At 47.3% G+C, this 23,189-nt stretch overlaps 1 long non-coding RNA gene across 2 annotated transcripts in view; it reads right to left on the reverse strand.

The window, feature by feature from the left end:
* The window catches only part of LOC102072421 (uncharacterized), a 123,235-nt gene that overhangs the window by 99,081 nt on the left and 965 nt on the right, over positions 1–23,189 (reverse strand). Inside the window, exons 2-4 of one of the 2 annotated variants that reach the window (XR_012583087.1) lie at positions 16,488–16,572; positions 14,587–14,738; positions 13,688–13,796 (exon numbers count right to left, since the gene is read on the reverse strand). The exons of the other annotated variant lie outside the window; for it this stretch is intronic. This is a non-coding gene — a long non-coding RNA (uncharacterized LOC102072421). The remainder of the gene's footprint in view (positions 1–13,687; positions 13,797–14,586; positions 14,739–16,487; positions 16,573–23,189) is intronic. 2 annotated transcript variants of the gene reach the window in all.

The following is a 23,189-nucleotide window of genomic DNA, read 5'->3' on the forward strand; positions in this document are numbered from 1 at the left end:
CGTGCTCGGGGAGGCTGCGGTTGTTTGTTTGTTCCGGGTGATGTTTTTTTCTGACAGACGATTTCAAAGAAGCACCAGGCTGCTTCCTCGGTACCAGCTTTTCATAGAAGACACAATAAGGTGCAAAATGATGTGTCTTACTGGAGTGAGTGGGCGTTAATGGGACTTCCTGAGAGTACTAGCAAAACCCACAGAGAAAAAGAGAAAAAAAACACTTAAAAATTTTTTCCCTGGTGTTTCAGCTGCAGTCCTGCTTGTTGTGTCCTCATTAGTCAGAGCCCTGCGTGCCCAGTTTGAGGAAGATGCTGTGACACTGCAGGGAGCACCAGCCCTGGTTCAGATCAGTCACTGCAGTGAGGCTGTGGCCAAGGATGGGTTTTGCTCAGGGTTACAAGAACAGTTTTTATATCAGCGTGGCTCTGACTTCACAGAATTCCCAGCAGTTTGTTGGGAGAGCCTGGTCCCTGCTAACACAAAGTCTGGACTGTATAATCTCCTCCATAAATTTATCAGCTTCCATCATAAAACCACTGGGACACAGGGTTGCTGCACAGCTGTTTCATAACCTCAACCCTCTGGTGGCAGCAGTGCCTGTTTTCTTTCCAGCTTACATGTATTAATGGCCAGTTTGTACCTTTCCTTCCCCTCCTCCTTTTCCTTTCTTTGCTCACCAGTCCCTAACAGGCCCAAGGCAAAGGTTAAGGTAAATTCCAGATGGGGATGGAGAAGGCTGCTGGAGTGACATCAAAGCACTCCTCCACATTGTTTCTGTAGGATGTTACATGATAGAAGTTCAAGATAAATGTGTGTTTCTATTGAGCTACTTAATTTATGATGAAGCCAAGACACAGGTTCTGCCTTGAGGATCTCAGGGGGTGGGTGATGTTATCCTGCAGTCCCCAGGAAGGACATTGGGGACAGTCCTGTCCCTTTAGACTGAGACTCTTTGGCTGGGGTTCCCAGACACATTTCAAATGAAGGAATGGCAGGATCGGCTTTGGCCCCACATCAGCCTTTCCCCACCAGGATGAAAGTCCAGCAGGTTTAACCTGAGCTCAGGGCTGAGCTCAGTGCAGACCCAGATGTGCTCCCACTGCTGTCAGAGGGAATTCAGCTTTGGCTTTGCTGGAGCTGAGCACGACAATGTCAAAAGCATCTGAAAACTCAGTTCTCCTCTCTAGGGCCAGAGCAAACCCTTGACATCCCTCCACTCCCTCAGCATGGGGCTCAGGCCAGGAGCAGCTTTTCCATGGGAAAGGCCCTTCCATGCCTACCCACAGCCTCCAGGACAATCACTGTGCTGTGCCAGCCACTTTTACCACCTCTCTCTCAGCCATTGATCAAGGAAATGAAGCATTCCCACATTTTTCTCTGCCCCTTCCAAAGGGGTCATTGCCTTCTGCTCAGTCACGCAGCTTACTCCAGCAGGGAACAGGCCAGTACTGATTTCCCTCCTTGTCCCTCAGGCCACACTCATGAGACCATGCACAGATGACATCTGGGGCACTGTCACCCTGAACTCACCCCCATTCACCCCTCTGGAGCTCGGCCAGCTCCACATTCTGCCTCCTGAGGAAAGCACAAGGCCTCCCATGCTCTCATCCCAACAGCCCTTTGGTATTTGGGTCCATGTAAGTGCAAATTCCCAGTCCTATCCATCTACCAGCCTGGAGAGCCTTGCATGCAAAAATAGAGGCAATGCTGTGACTGATATTTTTAGAAAGGGAATGCATATGTAAATGATTCCCCTGAAAACGTCTCTGTGCGTCAGCCTCTCCCCTGATTCAGAGAACATCCCTTCTATCTTTTCCTCAAGTACACGCTGTGTACAGAGCAGCTCCACATCTCAGGCAGAGAAGGTTGCTGCAGAAGTGATTCATCTATCACATCCTTCACAGCTTCCCCAAACGGGAACGGTGCGAATCTGTGCCCCCACTCAGCCCTGGCTGCTCCAGCGCTCCCCATCCCTCCCATTCACAGCTTGGAGCGCGGCCGGCTCCTCACCCGCCGGCACAGCTCCCGCTTCTGTGTGCTCCTGCTGAGGATGGAGCCAGAGCCCAGACTGGGCCCCCTGCCCGAGCTCCTGCCCGGGGGGCTTCGGGGGCCGAGATGGAGCTGTCCGGGTGGGGAGGAGCCCCCGCTGCCCCCAGAGCATCCCAGAGAGCATCCTACATGTGATTCCAGAGCATCCCACCTGTGATCCGGAATCCTGATCATCCCACCCATGATTGTTGCATCCAGAGCATCCCACTTGTGATTCCAGAGCATCCCACCTGTGATTCTGCACCCTGAGCATCCCACACGTGATTCCAGAGCATCCTGCCCATGATTTCTGCATACAGAGTACCCCACCAGTGATTCCTGCATCCTGAGCATCCCACCTGAGATTCCTGCATTCCTGCACCTGTGATTCCAGAGCATCCCATCAGTGATCCTGCAACATGAGCATCCCACCCATGATTCCTGCATCCTGAGCATCCCATCCCTGATTCCAGAGCACCCAGAGCATCCCATCCCTGATTCCAGAGCACCCACAGCATCCCACCCATTATTCCTGCACCCAGAGCATCCCCCCGACTCAGCCCGGGCAGCCGAGGGATCCCCCCGTGCTCAGCGCTGGCGATGGGGAGGCTCCCAAGAGGAGGAGGAGGAGGAGGAGGAGGACGAGGAGGAGGAGGCACTCCCAGCTCCACCCCCTCATATCCACATCCTCCATCCTGCCCAAACCTCCTCCGGTCCCAGAGGGGCTCGGCAGCCCGGGCAGGGCAGGAGCTGTGCCCAGGGAGCTCACAGTGCCCGGAGCTTTGGCAGGTAAACAGCCCAGTCCTCCACGTTATGCTCCATCACTGTCCAGAAGCTATTAGGAGGCTAATTAAAATGAATAAATCACTTAAGTATTCAGAGTTCATATCCCATTAATTCAACAGTGCAAGATACAGAGGAAAAGACAAAGGCTGAAGAAAAGGCCAAGGACGCCACAGGAACGTTCTGCAGTGGGGATTTTTTTACCCTCCATTCTTGTAATACAAAAGATAAGTCTGTCTCCTGGCTTATCTAGATACATTTGTAAAGATAAAACCCACATTTCTTTGCCTTTGCATTCTGCTGTAAGTGATTAGGCCATGGTATGGGTAAGCAGGCAATCTGCCAGCCCCAGGGTTCTGACTCAAGCCACAAAAAGAGGGAAATCCAGAGGGGAACCTGTGAGGAGCAGCCAGGACATGCCACATCCCTGCCCTTGCAGGCAGATGGGGAGATGGGGCTGCACTTGCAGCTCAGCTCTGCAAGAGCTGCACAAGGAAAAAAGAGCATTTTCCTGTTCATTGGTGCTGTTTGGGAGCATGGACACTGGTACCCCAGCAAGTGCATGTGTCCCACCTGGAGCAGCCCTGTGACCTCACCTCCAGGGCTCCACTCTGGCTGTGAGGCTGGTGTGAGATGGGAGCAGCAGCTCCCAAAGCCTTGGGCATGATCCAGGGAGGTGTCCCTGCAGAGAAACCTCTGTCCCCAAGCACATCCTGAAACCCAGCTCAGCAGGGATGAGCAGCTGCAGGAGAGGAGGCAGGGGGCTCAGGGGGTGGGAAATGGGATCACACCTCAGAGAAGCCACTGAAGCAGCTGCTGCACAGCCCTGCAGCCTCTAAGACCTGGATGTTGCTCTGCTGCAAAGATCTGTTTGCAATGTTTGAAATTCAAGAGTGGCTCTGGTGCCAACCCCACCTCACACTGTCAGGTTTGTACTGCTCTATCACCCTGCTTCATTTTCCTTTTTAAAACAGGCATTGCAGGCACCTAAGTCCTCTCTGTCTCCCTGAAAATATTGAGGGCCAGAAATTCATCTGCAGGCTGAAATTCAGCTACAGGCTCCTGAAGAGAGCTGTGCTTGTACCCCAAAAGATTCTCCTCATAGTCCCAGGGTTTGGAGCTGAAGAAAACCTAACTCCAAGAAATGCATTTCTTTGTCACATTCCAGACCAGCACAAATTAATGTATTGGCATTAAAAGTCCATGAAAAATGGGGTTAATTACAGAAACCATGACCTTTATATACTGCAGCTCAGGCATGGGCTGCTCTCATACATCATCACGTTAGGAAGAGCCACTTACTGACACACAACAGCAAATAATAAATAATAAATAATTAATCCATCAAACTAAATTGAACTCTGTGTAATGTAGTCCTGACGAAGCACAGATTAATTTGCCTAATCCATCATCTGTTAATCCTTCATCCCCAAGGAATGCACCTAAGTGCTGCAAGTGTGTCATTCAGGTCTATTCCTCAGGTACAGTCTGCCTGAAATCCATCAACTGAATTTCCTACCTTTAGCAAACACTGCCAGAGCTCTGCAGATTCCATGTGTCAAAGGTGGATAACTGGAGCATCAGAAATTCTGGATTCATGAAGCCACAAAAATAACAATCAGGGGTTTGTATCATCTGTAACTAAGACAGTTACACTGAGTTTAGTGCATTGTTTGCACTATATAAATAATAAATGCTAATATTCAACGTTAAAGGAAACTGAAGTTGTAACCCATCCCAGTAGATCTACACAGTAAAGCTCATTGCATAAAAACTCATTGCATAAAGTCTTTTGGTAAAAGGAGGGAATGAAGAGGATTTCTAGGTTTCAAATGGATTTTATTCTGAGTCTTTGTAGGGTTTTGCAGCTGTGGGAGAGGTAACACAGCATAGCTGGGGAGTTGTACCTGGAGAAGACTCAGAAGTGCTGGCTGTGCCCACCTTATTGCAGGTACTGGAAATTGGCAATGTATTTCTGTGGCCACCAAGTGCAAAATGGTCTCAGAAAAGAACAACCACTATTGCATTAAGTGCAATAAAATCTCCCAAACTTTCTGTGGTAATCAGAAGCTTTTGTGTCAAACTCAGCTGAAGTCAAAGGTGCCAACCAGCAGCTGGTACTGAGCCCTGCAGCAGGACACTGGCACCCAGGCAAGTTTGCTACTCAGATCTGCCCAGCTTCCCAGGTTAGTGAGGAAATTTGGTACAGAATTCTTAAATACTAACGAAACCCAGTAATTTTTTCCCAGATCATGCTGAGTAACAAGTTCCACAGCAGTGGAAATACTCACTTATCCAAACCATTACTGGACACCAGAAAGGTGCCTACTCCCACACAAGAGCTGGAAATCTGAGTCTGATTTTAAACAAAAAGCCAAAAGCCAGCAATTAAATACTTTCCCTTCCTGTAACAGATTACTCCAAAGTCAAGTTATTTCCCAGTCTTGTCCAATCTAATTAATTTGTTCTTTGCAACACTGTTTGTCAAGTGACACCATGGAGTGACAGTGCCAAACCTGCCCAGGAGCTGCAGAGGATCCCTGCAGCCTTTCTGCATCCAGCATTAACCCCTTGTGTTCCCACTCAGCTTGTGCATTGTGGCTGCTGGATCCTCACTGAACAGCTGTGCAGGCCTGCAGGCTCCTTCCCTGGCAGAGGGACCAGGAGGATGTTCTTGTGGCAAAAATCAGTAAAAAAAGCAGGAAAAATCTTGAAAAATGTTCCAGAGATGACAGGAGGGTCATGTTTTGCTGCCTCACTTGGCAGCAAAGAGCAGCAGCTTGCATTTGTCCTGCCCCACTGCAGAAGTCTCCATCCCCAAGCAATAAAGATGAAAATCTTTCAGAACAGAAAAGCAGAACTGCTAAGTGGGAGACAACACAAACAACCTTTGCTACACCTCACTCCTCATGCTTACTGCACTCCTAATGAATCCCTAGGGTAGAATTACAAAGTATTAACATGCTTCTGTGTAAAAAGGGCAGTAGTGGCTGAAAGCTGGAATCCAAGGGTTAATGGAAGAAGCCAGAGTCACCTGTGCAAATGCATATTTAATGTTCTCAGAGGACAACTATGCCAACTGCTCAGCAGCCAGGAACTCTTTCTTAAGAGCCACCGTTATAAGCTTCTGATCTAGCTCATAAATAATCATCAAATGAAATGATTTGCTGAACTAAAACTTTCTCTGCTCTTCCTCAGCTCCTCTTCCATGTCTGGGAGAGGAGGGGATGCAGCAGAGCTGCAGGAGCTGGGGCTGATGTCACTGTGCACAGGGTAAAATTGTTCCCTGCTTGGGCAGGGGCAGGGTAGGCAGCTGAACATGGCACAAGGATGCCCATGGGATGGATCTGGGGACAATCTCAGCACCCTCCTTGGGTCCCAGTGGCCATGTCCATGTTTGGGACCTGCCCCAGGCTCCTGCCCTGCCCAGCATCCTTCAGCTCTTGCCTTGTGCCAGGCTGGGAACAACTTATCCCAAAGCAGTGATGGTTAGATTGTTACCCAGACTTTAACCTCAAAAATCCCAGTCCATTTCCTCCAGTTATCCCTTTACTCAGAAGAGCCAGACTGACCATAAATTGACACCCAAGTGTTATACAATTATCACTATACAAATAAATGTCATCACATTTAAATCACAACCCAGTCTAACTTTGGGGTCAGCCCTGCTTTCAGCAAAGATTGGACTTGGTGACCTCTTGAGGGCCCCTGCGACCTAAATTATTTTTTGATCTGGTGGTTATTCCCTAGGAAATTTCCATCTCTTTTAACAGAAGTAACTTATTGCAACTCACAAGACAAAGAAAGTTTAATAACAGATACCTCCTATTTTGAAGCTGTGTTGGACTCAAACCTTTAGGAGAAGTAAATACATTTAAAAGACATTGGAGCCTTTAACAGAGGGCACAGATTGTAACCCTGCATCACTCTGCACAAGGCAGGCACCCAGTTCCAGTGCTGGCATGACTGCTTTCCTATGCATTGCTATTTGATTTTATAATGGTATCCAATTACCTTTCATAGCACAGAAGACAGATTTAAAATATGCCCTACATTTATTTTTTTTCTTATTGCTAAAACCCAAACTTGCTTGTAGCAATTCACAGGCTGCCCTCCTCCTCCTATGATCACCAGTCAGCTCTGGTGTTCACAGGAGGAGGAATTTGTAGGCAGCTCTGACAAGGGAAGAGATGGGAATTTTGACTCTATGTTTCAGAAGGTTGATTTATTATTTTATTATATATATTATATTAAAAGGAATTTATATACTAAGATAATACTAAAGAAAGAGAAAGGAGACTTCAGAAGGCTAGAGAAGAATGAATATAAAGTCTCGTGACAGGCCAGAGTCTTGACATAGCTGGACCTGTGATTGGCAATCAAGTAAAAACAATTTCAGATGTGGAGTAAATAATTCTCCAAATCACATTCCCAAGTAGCAAAACATGGAGAAGCTGCAGATTCCCAGGAGAAAATATATTTCATAGAATACATCAGTGATGCCCAGCAGCACATTTTTGGTACATTTGTAAACCTTGGGGTCAGATGGCTGTTGTGGGGTGGACACCCCCTTGCTGAGAGGCCCCAAGAGCTGCGTGTCCCTCCTGCCAGAGCCAGGGGCCAGGGGTGTCCCCAAGCCCCTCTGTCCTCCAGGGATGCACTGCCAGCATCAATCCACGCCTGTGCCGGCTTTGATGCTCCCGGGCGGAGGCAGCTCCAGCAGCATGGTGAGTGTTGTTTTTACACAAGATTTATCAGCACAGTTAACACAGCGCCACGGAGCTGCTCCCCGAGCATGCCCTGCATGGCAATGAGCGCTGCTGAGCCCCAGGTACCGCTGGCACTCACCTTCAAAGGGCTGCACAAACAGCAGCATCACCCCGGCTCCCCCAGGAGAGCACAGCTCCGCTGCAGGGAGGGCAGGGAGGGGCAGAGGTCGTGGACTGGCTTTGTGATGGGCTTGGGATTCAAAAGAGATTTAAGGATCTTATTTTCACACAGTTTATACAGGGCTCGGATGTTGTACTGCCTGGAGGAAGCTCGCACTTGGGCGGCTGAGGCTTTGGGTGGGTTAGGGTGTATTTCATCCTGAGCTGTGTCATTTTTCAATATCCAACAGGATGAGCTACTCTGTGAAATAGAGTTCTCAAGCAGAAGCTTTGTTGAATTTTAACAGAGACACATCAATGAATCCACACTGAGATCCCAGGGAGATCAAACAGGAGGCAAGAAAAATTACAGGAGAAAGCATCTGGGATCCTTTGGGGGAAACCTGTCAAAGTGTCACAGGAAAATATAAGGCTTGATGGGGTATCAAGAGGTCATCCAGTCCAGTGTTTATAAACCTTTAAAAATCACTTAACTCTTTAATCTAGAAATCACTGACTACTTTGTGCCTTACTGGCACGACTTGCAAACCTATCCAGGATTTGGACCAAATGCTGAAACACATTTTTTTCTTCTTCAGATTTCTTTTTCAATCTCCTGCATGATTTATTCCTTCCTGGTTGTCTTCTGAGCTATCATGAAAATTCTGTGAACACCTGGCCTCACCTTCCAAAGTCACAGGTGCCACCAAAAGCATCCACACCAGCCCAAGACAAAATGCTGTTCCCCTCAGTGACCTCCAGGCCCCATCACACACATCACCCCATGGTCTGAGATCAGGGCTCCTGTGATTTCCCTGCACAGGGACATGCTCTGTTTCAGGCTTTTAAAAACAGAGCATCCCTTCCTATACCTCTTGTCAAAACATCCCCAGCCTCTTCCAATCAAAGCTGGGATGAATAAGTCTGACAAAAGCAAATGGGTCTTACTGAATTTGCAAAGAATCTGCTTTGAGATGCCAGAGTTATCCTTGGACCTCTGTGGGCAGCACATTTTACAGGTCCAGCTGTGTTGCCAAAGAGAAAAGCCCAGCAATTTAAATCAATGCTATGCCTCCAATCCTTGTCGCTCACTGTCCTGCCCAAATGTGACTGTCTCCTTTGCTGTAGGAGAGGCTTAGCAATACCAGGCACTGAGACCAGAAAATCTGTGCAGCCTCTGTACAAGCTCCTCCTGATCTCACCCAGAGCCAATCTCACCTCTCCCAGCTCTTGGAGCAGGACCCTGGGCCCATCACCATCCATCGCCCAGGACACACAACCTTTGGGATGACACCAAGCAGATATTCTCCATATCCATACACAATACCAGGGTTCAAAGCCTGTAATTAATATACTCTTCTAGTATATTAATTACAATCAACTTCCAATCCTTAGAATCTGGATTAAACCCAGAGAAGAGCAATAAACACAATCCTATTCATACTGGCCCTATCACTGACCCTAAGCATCCTCCTAACTGCACTAAACCTTTGACTCGCCCAAATAACCCCTGACTCAGAAAAACTATCCCCATATGATTGTGGATTCAACCCCCTAGGATCTGCTTGACTCCTCTTCTCAAACCTACAACACCTAGCACACTTTGGGGTGATTTTTTTTCCTCATATTTGGGCAGATAGCAGCAAGCATTTCCCACACCTTTCCCACACCTCCTCCCCGTAACAAGCCCAGCCCATCCAACTCCTTTCCCAACCGCAGGAACCGCAACCCTGGGCGATTTGTGTACGCAACCAACACGCCAAGGTCTGCTTTTTGTTTAAATAGCTGTGAAAAGCAGAGAGTGTGCTTTAGCTGGAGATATATTACACTTGATTAGCCGAGGCGCTGGAGCGCGAATGCTACAACAGGAGACGGACGTGCTCGAGCAGCGGCGAGAGCTGCGCGGGGTCACGCAGAGATTAACTGTGGCTGACTGCCGTGTCAAAACACTCCACTGCAGCCTGCACAAACCCACACAACTGGTTGCCTGGCTCGGCACAGCAGAGTTATTTCCCTCCCCGTGGCGCCCACGGAGCCAAGTGGGGCAGTTGGCGGGGCCAGGTTGGATTTCGGCTCCTGCCAAAGGGCAGCGAGAGCTGGAGTTCAGGTGGAGGTGGCAAGGTTTCAATAGAAAGTTTTGCAGAGGAAAAAGGTAAATCTAGGAGGAAAGGTGGTAAATCTAGGGGGAAAGGTGGTGATCTTTCAGTTGCCTCTGCTTGTGGCTGACCCACAGGCAGGTGTGTCATACAGCTCTCTTAGTCACCTGGCTAAACACTGCTTTAATAGAAGGGAAAATCCCATTTCCCTGCTCTTCAACACATGTAATACACATGTAATAACTTCTGGTTTACACTCAAAAACCTTGTGAAAAATAAAGTCCTACTTTTCAAGCTAGGGATGTGTCGCAGATATCTTTTATGGAAAACCTTGTCTTTAAGATTTTTCCTCCTGAGAAGCTGAGAGGCCTCAGGAACAAAATGTAAACAATGGTTATCTGCTGCTGTGGAATGCAACAGGTTCATCTGTGATTGGCCCATGTTGGTTGTTTGTAATTAATGGCCAATCACAGCCAGCTGGCTCAGACTCTCTGTCCGAGACAGAAGCTTTTGTTATCATTCTTTGCCATTCTATTCTTAGCTAGCCTTCTGATGAAATCTTCTTGTCTATTCTTTTAGTATAGTTTTAATATAATGTATATCATAAAATAATAAATCAATCCTTCTGAAACATGGAGTCAGATCCTCATCTCTTCCCTCATCCTAAGACTCCTGTGAACACCGGCACAGGGATGTTTGGGTTTTACTGCTCTGCAGAATCCTAGAAATGCGTTTCTGTGCAAAACAAGTTGAGGGTGACCCCTGAAGAGATATTCCCAAGGGAGCCATCCCACTTCAAAATCAGCATCTTTTCAGGATGCTGTGTTTTAAACTCATGGTTAGATTTGGAACTGCACATACAGCTCTTGAAGTGCAAGTCTAGTCCTTTTAATCTCAGTATACATCTCCACTAGAAAAGACTGAGTGATGCCCAGTGTGAGCAGACAACTGTAGCTTGGGGCAATGGGAATCAGAATTTGGACAACTGGGATCACTACTTTAAAAAACCACACCAAAAAAACCCAAAAAAACCAAACAAACCAAAACAATAACAAAAAAGAAAACCACCATCTCTTCAGCTTTACCATATACATGACTAAAGAAAAAAGGCTTTGCTTCCCTTCCGCTCCCAAATTCAAGAATTTTTTTCTGGGCATCCAGACTCAATTCTATCCAACTTACTTCAAATTCTTCCATATCAAATTCAGTGGTCATCACGTGATGTTACTGACAGCTTATTCCTCCCTATTTCATCTGTGGTTTCAGCATCAAGGCCAGGACTGAAATGTCAGAAAGGTGCCAGACATCCAGGGTCAGTGTCCCAAGAGCACACCACATACACTTCAGGTACTTCATGCTCTTCAAAAGCAGCAAATTCTCAACCCAGCTGTGCCCAGGTTAGCCTGGCAGAAGACACAGCCACCACAGACACAGACACCACCTCTCCACTCGAGTCACAGGAATGTCTCTGGGCAGAGACTGTCTGGATAAACCAGATGCTTCAGTACCCTGAGCTATGCTGCAGGGGTGCAATTTTGTTTTTAAACTGCACTTAGTAGCGTTCTGACTTGCAGGTTTCACTTTTTAATAGTAAACACATTCTGTAGGTGCCAGAGAACATTTCAAAGCACTTCAGTGGAGTCCTTTTACCTCCACAGCCTGGGGGCACATACGCTGAAACAACAGCTGAAATCCAATTACTGAGGAATATTCCCAAGTGCATTTCCATAGGTAATTTGTTAGTCTGTTGGAACATGCAAAGTGATTTTTCTCCACTTCTTGTTGCTGTACCACAGGCTCCTAAGTTGAAGATTTCTATCCAAATTGCTAAGTGACTACCACTGGAAGGGAATCCACATAACCAGGGGAACAACCTGCCAGCACTTTCCAGGATCTAGCCCTCACCTTGGATTTGCCAAGAGGTTCATCAACCCAGAGCCACCAGCATCCCTGCCATCACCCAAGTTTCTCATTGCCCAATCAGTTTGATGCATAAAGACATGAGAAGCCTGAAAGTATTTTTCCTTCAGCATGCTGTTTATTGATTTAGCAAGGAGCTGACACAGATGTGCAGTTCCAGAGACAAGGCGTAATGCAACCCCTTCATCTGCTGTCACTCAAAATCACACAGGCTGCCTGCTGCCATAAGGGGAGGAGTGGCCACCCTGCTCGTTCTGGGACTGCCAAACAGCCCAGCCAGAGCTTTGTCCTCATTAGGGAGGCACCCCTAGATTGCCACCACATCTGTGCAGTCTCTATATGTGCCATCTCTATATGTGCCGTCACAATACATCAAACACTGTGCCCAGGAAAGGTCAGCAAGCCACAACAGTTTAAGTAGAATATTAGTGAAGTTATCACGGGGTGGGAAAGTAGATTTTGGGGTTTTTGATATGGGGGTTCAGGAGGCAAGATGGAGGGAACTGGATGTGTCCAGCCTTTCTCCTTCTTCTTGGCCTCCATCTTCTGCTCTTATGTTGGCACTGACAGATTGGTTTAGAGTAGAAGCTCACTGTCTAACATAGGTGATAGGTATTGGGAAGTAATTGTAAACATTGTACACGTAGTTTTTAGTATAAAGACATAACACTGCCCTGGGGCAGGCAGAGTGCCTGGAACTGTCCTGCTGGATGGACCTCGGCAGGGCAGGAGAAAATTTTTTATAGATAAGATAAAATAAACAACCTTGAGACCAAGAAATTAAGAGCCCTGACTCCTTCTTCAAGTGCCAGGCTGGGAAAAGATTTTCTAACTTTTCTCAGGATCACTCTGACTAACTAGAGAACCTGACAGGAACCATGGCATAAACCAGCCCAGAAAGCACCAATGCCCTGCTTGGGGTGCTCTCCCTCTCTTTTGGGGGTACCCACACCTTCAGCCCAGGGGAAGAACCCAAGAACCCCAGCTGGCCACATCAGCAACACAGGACAGGTTCAGGGCTGGTTTGCAGGTGGTAATTCCTCATCCACTCACTATCATCCCCACTGGTGAAATATCACTGGAAATTGGTCTAATTTCAGAAAAAGGGGAAACAAAAATTAAACAGGCAAAGTTTGGGTCAGAGTGACAAGGAACATAATCAGAAAAGAGCATAGATGAACTGCCTGTGAGTTAAAGATAATTCAGGGCAAATTAAAGCATCTGAACTCCTACTGAGAGCCACTGATTTAGAATTATGAAGTTAACTTACAGCAATCATTTTCTATATGAAAGCAATTATGGATGGGTTAAAAGCTTCTGTTATTATGGATTGTGTATGGCTGCCACAGAGGGTTCAGTCTCCCAGGATGAAATTTTAGCCTTCGTGAAAAACTACTACATCCTGTATGCCAAATCTTGTTCACCCATCAGAAAGTCATTGAACATCAGACATTTTATTAACCAATGCAAATGCAGGCAGCCAGGGAGAGGTAGATAGGGAACATCCTGCTCGCCAATAAAGCACATACACACAAATCACCATGGTTCACTTCCCAAAATAATCACACAGGCTCAAACACACAGCTGTGATGGATGGCAAATTTCCAAGTCTTAATGCATCAGAAAGCAGAACCGTTGTTTGAAGTGGTCATCTCTTGAGGGGAAGAGAAAAGTCAGGGGGGAAAGCTTGTGGGAAACCTGCAAGCACGGGGCCATGCCCAGGAGCAGCCTGTGGTGCCCTCAGCAAGGTCACAGCCATGGTGGTGACAGCGGCCTCCTCCTGCTGCTGCTGCTGCTCCCTGGGCAGAGCCTCCACAGGGAGACAAAGGGATGTCAAACAGCAACACCCCAGCTCCTGCTCACCCCCTTGGCAGGAAAAATGGGGCTTTTGGGGTCTGGGACACAGCCTCTCATGGGACAGAGCATCCTCATCTCCCCTGCCCTGGCCACCGGGTCACAGAGCGGCAGCTCACAAATGGAGCTGCCGAAACCACTTACCAAAACAATCTATTACACCGAGCCTCTTCCTTCTCTTCACCCTTAATTGGGCTTTATTTCTTGTTGGGTGTTTTCTGAGCAGTTAAACGAGCTGACAGACCTTTTGTTTCTGGAATGAAAATGAGATTTTGACTGCAATATGCATGGCAATGAGCCCAGTGTGTGAGGGCATCTCCATCATGTGTCTTTCGGGGATGAGACTTGGAAGAGGGGGGAGAAAAGGGAAACCTGTCCGAGGCTTATTGGAAACCAGAGGTTCAGAGGAGTTCTGTGTAGATATTTGGATTTCTGCTGCTGCACAGGCTGTGAGAGCAGGAGGGCTGTGCAGTCACAGCCAGCCTGGCCCCCATGTCCAAGGAGCAGCCCTGGGGCACTGCAGGCATCCTTCATCCAGGGCAGGGGAGCTCTTGCTGCTGCACAGGGGCCAGCAGGGACTCAGCACAGGGCTCTGGTGGCCAGCATGGATCCACAATTGACAGTTACAACAAATGAAGCTGAACAGCTGAACTGAGAGGGCTGTGATAGCAGTACTGAGCCCAGCAGGGCTGCAGAGGCAGGAGGGAGCAAGGCTGGTGCATAATGCATAAGGGGAGAAACCCAGGGCACTGACAGCAAGGGCTAAATGGGCTTACAGAGGGGTGGAAGCAAAGATCTCACTGGATTCAGTAAAATCTGAGTCCTAATGAGGAGATTGGGCAGCTCACTCTCATTACACCATCCTCCACTCCATCTTTCCTGAGGACACCCCAGATCCTGCTCCTCTGGCTCAGCTAAGGCAGAGATCTTCTGGCAGAGGGCTGGAAGCCTGAACACAAACCCTCACAGGCTCTTGTGTGCTCTCCTGCTCATTCCATCAGTGCAAGACAATCTCTTTTATGGCCAAACACAGCCATCAGTACCTGTGGGTGATGGAGATGGAGGCTCCTCGTGGTTTTCTCAGGGCCATGCTGAAATTCCATGGCAAAGCACAGCTCCAGGCACTAAATGAATAATGGAACATCCTCCCTGCAGCTTCTGGGGAAATTTAGGTGCTGGTTTCCTGCATGGGTTCCTGGCTCAAAGGTAAATGTGATAAATGAGTGAAACAAAGCTTTGCATTCCCAGAAATCTCCTGCTAAGGTGGATTTGGAATCTTTATTACCACCTCAAAAGTGCTGTTTAAACTGGTATTTTTTTGGGGAAAATCCCCAAAGTGGCCATAAAAACTGATAAATGATCACTGGGAAACAACAAAAGAACAAACTCTATCTTTTTCCCTTTCTGCTCATCTTTTCTTTGCATGTTTTTCATAGTATATTCAACACAAGAAATGGCACCTATTTAGCACTATTGATCCAGCTTACTTCAGTAACAAACCACATTAAGTTAAAATCAATACCAGCCACTCTTAAACTGATTTAGGAGCGTCCACACAAAGGGGCTCACACCAGTTTAGACAGATTTGCTTTGTAACCAATTTAGTTAAAACATGCAATCTAGGGGCTGATCTGTGCTGTGAACAGCTGGGAGGCATTAATTCCTGGGGTTCAAAGGCATCAATTCCCAAGTGTCATCAATGGCTCTCAAAGGACAGGATATGGGAAGTGTCACTGACAAACATCCATCTTTCTTGGCAAAGCATCCAGGTCTCCCTCACTCCAAAAGCCAAAGAGATGGGGAAACAAAAAAAAAACCCAAAAAAAAAAAAAAAAAAAAAAAACCCAAATCAACCTCAGGGTTAATTTTATTTCTACAGCTCAAAGTTTGCATTTAAAAAAAGGCAGACTGAAGCTGCAGGAGACAAACAGCTCAGAAAGCAATGAGTTTTATTTCTCCCCCTGGAATATTCACTCCACAAGACACATGCACTGCAGATCACTGTGCCCACTGTAAATTCTGCAGCTCAGGTTCCAACCAAGTGACCAAAGTCGGGGAATGCAGCCCAGGGAAGGGTTTGAAGGGCTGTTTGTCACTTTGTCACAGCAACCTCCCTGGTTGAACACCCAGGGGTCTGTGTGAGGCTGAGGGGAGCCCAGCACAGATTCCATCACACACCATGACACCCCTGAGCAGGTGTAAATCCCAACCCAACACAGGGATCTCACCTCAAAGCAGATGAGGCTTTAGTGTTTAGCCAAGTGCAAGGGTCTCTATGAGATGGGAGGCCAAGGAAAGGCTCCAAGAAAACTTTGGGTGTTACCCATCCTGCCACCCCTGTGCCTCAGCACCCAAAAAGTTGAGAAATCAGTAAAGACTATCTTAGGCTTCAGCTTCAGAGAGAAACCATCAAAAGTTTGCTCAGGACTTGGGGAGTCTTGGAGCAAAAGCTTTGGGCAGGAACTGTTCTGGTTCATCTACAGCAAAGGAGTGAAAAGGAAATCAGGCTCCTCATCCTGTGCTTTTTGTCCACAATATCATAAAATTATTCCTTCAGGGCTCTTTTACACCTTGGAGAAACAGGTGTAAAAAAAAAAGCATCAGGCCAGTGATGTTTGTTTGGTTTAAACCAGACTTTAGGTTTCACTGTCCCGGGGTTTGTGGTGGTCACAGAGCAGCCACTCAGGGCTGTCAGAGCAGCAGAGCAATAACCCCGGAGCCTTCAGGAGCTGCACACCTCCAGTCTCTAAACCCTGCTCATTTATTTCTCCTCCTTTCTCCCCACTCCTTCCCTGCAGCTGCAGGCACCATTTCCCATCCCTGTTCATTACCTCAGGAGATCAGGATCAGCCAACCCACTAAAAGCCTTCCAAAAGGCAGGAAACACCACACTTCATTGCTGCTTATCCACCTACAAAATATGCATGTTCAGGCATCTTCTCACCTCAGCTGCTTTTAAACCTGCCACTCAGAAGTGGTTTGGGGCTTCAGTTTCAGGCTGTAACTCTGCTTTGTGATTTTCTGGATACCTGGAAGAGATTTTGAAATGGTTTTCCCTGCTGTTACCAGGTAATAATTTGTTTCACAGAAAGAGTCAAGAGTTATACTTATGGTGCTGAATTAAACACAGGAATGTTTTGGAAATAGAAATAAACCTTTTTGGGTTTTACTATTTATTTTGCTTTAAAGCCTCAGGTGCTAAATATTATCCTCTGCTGTTCCATAAAAATACAAGGAATGGGTCTTTACTCCCAGAGTAAATAAAATAGGTAAAGAAAAAAAAAATCACTTTCCACATATTGCTGCTGGGTGTAGAGCATTCCTAAAGGGGGACAAATGTCCTGCCTGGGGTCTCCAAGGGCAGCAGGCACTGGGATCCCAGAGCCAAGCAGGGTTAGGTGCTTGCATCCCAAGCTCCTGGGTGAGGGGCTGTCACAGTTATATTTTCTGGAAAAATCCCTTCACCCAGGATTCTGCCCCTGAGAAGCTGAAAAACCTCAGAGAAAACAATTATCTGATTTGCTTCTCCTGTGTTCTGCTGCTCTAGAATGTGTTTAGACATTGTTTACTAACAGGTGATTGTTTCATTGGTTTCATGTGAACTCTTTTGACTTATTGGCCAATAAGGGTCAGGCTGCGTAAGTGCTCTGGAAAGAGTCACGAGTTGTCATTATTATCTTTCTAGCCTTCTGTCTGTATCCTTTCTGTATTCTTCAGTATAGTATTCTTTAATATAATATAGTTTATATTATATAGTAATAGTATATAATGTATAGTATATACAATATATAGTATATATAATATATAGTATTCTTTAATATAATATAGTAATAGTATATAATACATTGTATATAGTCTATATATTATATATTATATATTAGAGTATATACTATATAGCATATGTAATATAGTAATATAGTATTCTTTAATATAATATATTTTATTATAATAATAAGTTAGCCTTCTAAGAACATGGAGTCAGATTCATCATTCCTGCCTTACTCTGGGGCACCCCACAAATACAATAAGTGGTCATGTGTGTGATATGATGACATCTCATGAACTGCTCCAACCCCACCAAGCACCAAACCCCATCCTCACACTGGAATCCAACACGTCTGGGAGCAGCCAGTGCCTTTGCCCTGCACTGAAACCCTTATTTATCTGACAGATAACCCACCCCAGAGGGCACAGCTGGAGCTGGGGGGCCTGGCATCTGCCATCAGGCTGAGCTTGCAGCTGAAGGCAGAGCCAGGCTCTGTGAGCCCAGCATGACACAAGGCCATCAAGGACACCAAGCACGTGGCTGTGATTGCTATCAGGGGTTATTGGCAGGGAAAGGCAGCATGCAGCTCACATGGCCATTTAAGGCCTTCTCTGATGCAGAGAAGGAGAGAAAATCCCTGCTGTGGGTGCTCCATTGCAGGGAAACATGAATTAAGATGTTCCCTGTGGTGAGTACTTTCCAAATTGCCAGATCTAAGAGAAAACCCAGACCCTTGTGGGCACAAAGCCCACCACGTTTGCAGAAGCTGCTGCTGAGGAGGATCCTCACTGCCAAATGCTGATGCCAACTGCACTGCTGGTGCTGAGAGGGTGACATTTGGTCTGATCTGTCTTTTCAGCACGTACACACATTTTACACTGCCAAGGGCACTTTGCAACAGGAGGACTTAAAACCCAGTTGCAAAATATGCTGCAAGCAGTGATAAGAAATTAATCTATTTTCACTGTCTAATCTAATGTGTGTGGCAAGGCTCCCACCACGCTGCTGGACCCACTCTGAGCTAATCTGAGAGAGCCCAACAAGCTCTGCCCAGGTTACTCTGTTTCTGTTCTCATCAGAGCCACATCAGGAGCTGGAATGGGAAAAACCTGCAGTGCTCCAGAAGAACACCTCCAAGCCCAGCATCTGAACCCCTCACCAGAATTTTTGGTGTATGCACCCAGTCCTTAACTCAGTTTCATTCACAGAAAATGCCACAAGCCAGGCTGGTTTTGCATGATTCCAGAGAAAAATCAAAGCATTTTGGGGTTTGTGGTTTCAAAGGAAGCATTTAGTGCCTGTTGGCCACATCCTCCCAGTCATTGCTGCTAGGAGTTAAATTCACATCACCCTCCCGGAGTGCCCTTACAGCAAGGTCTCACCCAAGGGCTCAGGCTTGCTCAGGGTGCTGTGGGAGCTGCTGTTCCCATCTTTTTTGTGTCCTCTCCCACTGTCCAGTATTACCAGTGGCCCCCAAGGCATCCCTTAGGCACAGCCCATGGAATTGCATTTGCCTTTGGCCAGCCAGGCAGGAAGAAATGGAAGCCAAAGACTGAGAGAAGAAAGGTGGTCAGGCCAAGGCAGATAGAGGGACTCTCTGTGCTCATTTTTGGTGTGATTGAGGCTGATGGTGCAGCACAGACCACAAGACAGGCAGAGGTTGTGTTTGTGGTCCCAAATCCCCTTGCTACTATCCTGTCTTGTCTCCAACCTGCTGAGCATTCTCAGAGACACAAAACTCCCCTCTGACCATAAATTCACTCTGCCCAAGGGGGACACAGGGACACCAAGAAGCCTCCATTAGTGTGAGCTGCCATGTGGCATTCACATTCTCTGGAAAATCCCTTCACCCAGGATTTTTCTCCTGGGAAGCTGAGAAGCCTCAGAGAAAAAGGAAAACAATTCTTGGCTCATTTGCTTCTCCTGTGTTGTGCTCATATGTGGAATGTGTTTGGACATTGTTTACAAACAGGTGATTGTTTCATTGCATTCTGGTGTAAATTGTTTTCACTCATTGGCCAATTGGAGCCAAGCTGTGTCAGGACTGGAAAGAGTAATGAGTTTTCATTATTATCTTTTTAGCATTCTATAAGTATCCTTTCTGTATTCTTTAGTATAGTTTAGTATAGCATTCTTTAATATAATATAGTATCATAAAACAATAAATTAGCCTTCTGAGAACAGGGAATCAGATTTATCATTCCTTCATCAGGACACCCCACAAATACAATATTGCCACACTCAGATCTGACCCCAGCAGGGCTACAGGGATGTGTCCAACCTCTCCCCTGCCCTGGGGCCATTCCCAGCCCAGGGAACAGGGACAGGCACATCAGCTCCTGTGCCCAGGCCCTGGAAGAGAGGGACAGGAGCCACCCAGCCCTGTGCTGTGGTCAGCCCCAAGGCTCCTGGCTCTGTTTGCAGCACTGCCATGGATTCAGCACACTCAGAGATTAAGAGCACAGCTTTACCACATCCTGGCAATATAAGGATTTTTAAAAAAAAATAAATTTGAAAAAATCAAAAAGCCATTACCTAAGGTTTGTTTAATCAGGATTTGCAAAGCACTGAGAGATACTCAGGCACTGTTAAGTGCAGACTAACATCTCTAATCACCGAGTGTCAAGATGTACAGAGCTGCCTATAGACATGAAGAGGCACTTAGCCCACAAAAGCCTCCCTGTTCCCCTGCTCCTGGAGTGTCTCTGTGAGCCTGGGGCTGCATTTACCAGGAGATGGGATGCCTCCAGATGAATACAAGGGATTTGAATGCACCTGGGATGGGGCTTCAGCTGGGGGACAGCCAACAGCACCAGGCCACCATGGTCCAGGGGCATCTTTGGCTTCTCAAGCTGCTTTGGCTGCTGAAACACAGCACTTAACCTTTGAGACAGAGCACCAGGGGAACCAGAGCATCTCCAGCCACCCTACCTCCAGACTAAATCACATCTTTTCCTTACCTTCAAAGCAATAAATGCAGGAGAGGATTTATTGCTTTTTAACAAGTGCCACAGAACATGCATTTCATTAATTTACAGGGGAGGTGGGGGGAGGCAAAGCCAGCTCAATAAATTCTCCCAGACTATTGCTTTGAAACAAACAGCTCTGCAGATCCAGCCTGTGGATGTCACAGCAGAGGCTTTTATCCAGATGAGCTATGTGTTCAACAGGGTGAGTAAAATGCTTCAAGAAAATGAAAAAAAAATCCAAAAAAACAAGAAGAAACCCAAAGAGGGTGGAGACAACGGAGCTGCTCTCTACAAAAGGCAACGTATCACTGACACGTTGTTTGAACTCCCAGTGGTGTATTAAAAAAATAAAAATAACCCCCCTCTGAACCACAGCTGCATCCTTAGCTCTCACTGCTGTGTTATTTTAGCTTGGAGGGAAAAACGACATTGCTAATGCCTTTTTCTTCTCTCTTCCCCCCCACCCAGAGAGGGAAATGCATTTGTTTTCCTTGCAGTGTTTACTGTGTGGATGGTGCAGATCCACTCCCTTCAGACTGGGGAGAAAGGAAAGAGTGCTTGGAGAGGGGTGGCTTCAGGGTGGGATCCTTCCCATCTGATTTACTGCTCAGGCCAGAGCAAATAAAAGGGATATTCTCTCCCCCACCCCGAGCACAGCAGGGCTGCAGATGTGAACAGTGAATGCAAAATCCCGCCTGAGCCCACAGCATTTCTTTGACAATGGAAAATAAATAGCTCCATATTTGTTTATTTAGTTAACTTCACTTCTGAGGGATTCATTTTGTGCTACTGAAGAGGAGGAAATGGGGATGAGATGAGGCTGGCTGGAAAGCCCTGCAGACCCTGCTGCTGCTGCTGACACCAGCCCTTGCCACAAAGCCTGGTGCTCTCCTGGCTGTGCCACCCCAGGGAAATCCCCAGGATGTGGTGCCAGCCCTTTGCTGAGCTGTCTCAAGGCCACCAAGCACCCAGGAGTGATTGTCACAGTCCAAGTGCCCCAAGCCAGGGGCTGGTGGTGCTGCTTGGCCAGCCAGGCACTCACAGGGGACCCAAAACATCCAGGGGCTCATCCCAGCTCTGCCCTGTGTGTGCCCAAGCACCACCAGCCCAGCTGGGACCCCTGCACAGGGGCACCAACACTGACCCAAACTGGGCAGGGCTGGCTGGGGAGAACCTTCCATCCTTTGCCTGATGCCAGGGGCATCCCAAAAATTTGTGCTGTTTCCTGCACATCACCAGTGCAGTGAGGGAACAGGAGCACCTGGAAAGGGTGGACTGGAATGAGGTGAAGCTAGGATGGGACAGGGAGTGTGATGGGAACCTCCAGCAAACATGAGGAGATTCCCCTTTCCCCACATAAACAGCTGCATGAGATCAGAAATGGGCACAAGGCCACTGAGGGAGCAGAGGCAGGAGGATGGAGCACTGAAACATCAACCAAAGCTACCCAGTGGTTCTGAACAGAGCCAGGACAGGAAGCATTTCCTGCTGGCACCTCCTGCACTGCTGGTTTCCACGAGATCATGGCACTTGAGCTGCACAAGCTCCAAGCATCCCAGCTTCCATTTTACCTTTCCATCTCGTGTCACTTCTCTCTTACAGAAAGCAAAGCAGAGGCAGACAGATCCCAGTGTGTGCAAACTCATCCTTACCCTCACCCTCCTGAAGAACATATCAAACAACCTGACACCAGCAGCTCAGCACACACTGCTCTCAATGCCATTCATCAGGCACAAACCTCTCACTTGCACACCTGTTCTGAGCTCCAAACCAAAAGCATCCTCTTTCCTTAAAAATAAATCCCAAATGAGCCAAGGAAGCAAACCACAAAGTCACAGTGCAGGCTCTGCTCCTGAGATGGGGAAGAACAGATCCAAGGGTGCTCCAGGTTTATTTCAGGATCAGGACTCAAGCAGCAGAAATTCACCATGAGGTTCATTAAGGTGCCAGGGGTCAGGAGGAGCAGCAGAGCAGCTCTGGGGCACCATCCTGAATTATCCCTGTCTGGAGACACCAACCTGCTGGGGAGGAACCTCAGGGAACCCCCACTGGCATTGTAAATGTGTGTTCCTCTGGCCTCCAACCCAGCCCTCCCCATTCCATGGATTTTTAACACCACTGCCACAGATGTAACTCAGTGGTGACATGCACTCCTGGGGTTTCCCATTCTCATTCAGGCTCTCTGCCTCTTCCCCCTGGCTCTGGACTCTGGCAGCCACTGTCCCCTGCCATCTCCAAAGGCAAATATTGAAGGTAAGGCTTGCAGGTGTTCATTTAAACAACTGGCAAACACATCACCCTTACCAGAAAGTGTTCTGTTTGATCTGCTTTGCCATCAGATAAGAGTTAAAGCAGAGGGGTTTGTTTAAAAGTGTACTTTCCGCCCCCCAATAATTACTGTTAAAGTGATTCTTTTTATTTTCTGATGATTTCCAGGCCTGTTTTTAAAAATCTTCCCTCAAATAGCAACATTTCTGCCCTGCTCATTGCTGCACCTTCTCAGCACCTCACAAATCTCAATTAACCTCAGCCAGCCTGGGAGGAAAAGGCATATTAATAATCCTGTCTCAGCTATGGAGAGACCAAAGCTGTTAGCAAATGAGGCCAACACTTCACACCGAGTGCCAGGGACTGACCCTGCTTGATTTGGGGGGCAGAGCAGGAACTTCAGGGCTCTGCACCTTCCCAGCAGCACCCAGAGCACACAGCACAGGGAACTGGCTCTGGGAGCTGCTGGCAGAGCCAGTTCAACTGGAATTATTCTGCTAATTGCATTTCAGCACCCTCACTGAAACATTTCTGCTCTGTGAGATGCAACACCGAAACCACTAAATCAGTTTTTTTTCCCAGAGAATTACAGATTTTGAAACCCACACTGCTGTGTGTCAATCCTAAACTCAGTTGATTCCTT

This window comes from Zonotrichia albicollis, chromosome 18, assembly GCF_047830755.1.
Source record: "Zonotrichia albicollis isolate bZonAlb1 chromosome 18, bZonAlb1.hap1, whole genome shotgun sequence".
Taxonomy (NCBI): domain Eukaryota; kingdom Metazoa; phylum Chordata; class Aves; order Passeriformes; family Passerellidae; genus Zonotrichia; species Zonotrichia albicollis.